The 1595-nt window shown below is 43.1% G+C and overlaps 1 long non-coding RNA gene across 1 annotated transcript in view; it reads right to left on the reverse strand.

Annotated features, from left to right (window-relative positions):
* LOC102205152 (uncharacterized) overlaps positions 1–1581 on the reverse strand; it is a 3280-nt gene extending 1699 nt beyond the window's left edge. Inside the window, exons 1-3 of the long non-coding RNA XR_312430.1 lie at positions 1550–1581; positions 1280–1471; positions 1041–1130 (exon numbers count right to left, since the gene is read on the reverse strand). This is a non-coding gene — a long non-coding RNA (uncharacterized LOC102205152). The remainder of the gene's footprint in view (positions 1–1040; positions 1131–1279; positions 1472–1549) is intronic.
* Positions 1582–1595: the final 14 nt, after the last annotated feature.

Here is a 1595-nt window from a genome sequence, read left to right on the forward strand (position 1 = left end):
TCTGAGCTACAACATGGCAGAGCTGCCTCTGTCACCTGATGAATAACAGTGAGACATTCCACATACATGCAGTCACACACGTGCTTCAAATACAGTCATGAACCAACAAGTCATCATCCAATTCCACCTGTGATCTTGTGTCACCATTACTCTCTGAGCTTTGTGGTGGTTCTTCTGTCACCTGACAAATAGGACATAGATGACAATAAGAATTCTATGTGCAGATCGTAACTCATCAGTAATGTAGGCTGAGTGTATTTCTAAAACAATTTGTGCAAACTGCACTACAAGGTGGATATTTGCAAAATCATGACTACCTCATGATATTTGTCTCAAAAATAACCCTATGAATATGTCAGTGCCATTAGGATGAAAATATTGTGTCACCAACATTTTAACGTTAGACATATAATTTTAACAGCCTCTGTAAACTATGGTAAATGCTTTGGTAGCACTTTTCTAGTCCATAGGACCCCAAAGTGCTTTACACTACATTCAGTCATCCACCCATTCACACACTGGTGATAGCAAGCTACAGCTGCCCTGGGGCGCACTGACAGAGGCGAGGCTGCCGGACACTGGCGCCCTCTGACCACCACCAGTAAGCAAACACGGGGTTAGTATCTTGCCCAAGGATATTTGGCATGCAGCCAGGATGCAGCCTGGGATCGAACCACCGACCTTCTGATTAGTGGCTGACCTGCTCTGCCACCTGAGCTACAGCCACCCCTACAGTGGTTTGCAAAAGTATTCGGCCCCCTTTAACTTTTCCACATTTTGTCACATTACAGCCATAGTTTCTTTGAAAAATACTTTCTTATATCCAGGTTCTTCCTTTTTGCTGTCCTCCTCTCCTCCTCGCAGCGCAGGTTTGCTGCTGCTAAAACTAAACAGAGCTCGCTGAAACGCACAGCCAATCACGTTGGCCATATTTGTCACATGATGTAGGACTCCAGTAGAGGACGTAATTTAACTCTTTCTGCTACAGTTTTCTCCACACTGGAAACCCACATCACCCACCAAACGTCCCTCATTATTACCTCTGCTGTGTTTCACAGGTTGCTGTCTGCGATGTGATATTTTGACGTCACTGTATGTGACATCATCTCGTGCAGCTTTGCCTTGATCTGCTGAAATTTAACAGTAATAACATTTATTGTATGAGAAACTAAATGTTACTTGCACAGAAACACAATATAAACACTAAAACGTAATCATAATAAATGTTTAGATTATTCAACAAATCAAATTCCTCGCATGAAAGATCAGAAAGTCTCACCTTCAGGTTTTCTGTGATTACATTGTCTCACCAGCAGAACCAGTAACACCAGTAGCACGAAAACACAGACTGATCCAACAGAGATTAACACATGAAGAAGAACAGAAGAACCAGGGCGAGTAGCTGATGTAGGGATAGAGGTGGATGTAGATACAGGTGCGGGAGTAGATGGAGATGTGGTTGTAGGTTTCCCTGAAATAGACAAACAATAATCATTAGTTTATTCTGAATGTTGAAACCTGCAGAAACACAGACAGGTGAGTGTGTCACCTGTGACAGTGATCCAGCTGGATGGAGACTCTCCATGACCGCTGAT

This window comes from Pundamilia nyererei, unplaced genomic scaffold, assembly GCF_000239375.1.
Source record: "Pundamilia nyererei isolate P.nyererei 1_Seehausen unplaced genomic scaffold, PunNye1.0 scaffold00612, whole genome shotgun sequence".
Lineage (NCBI taxonomy): Eukaryota > Metazoa > Chordata > Actinopteri > Cichliformes > Cichlidae > Pundamilia > Pundamilia nyererei.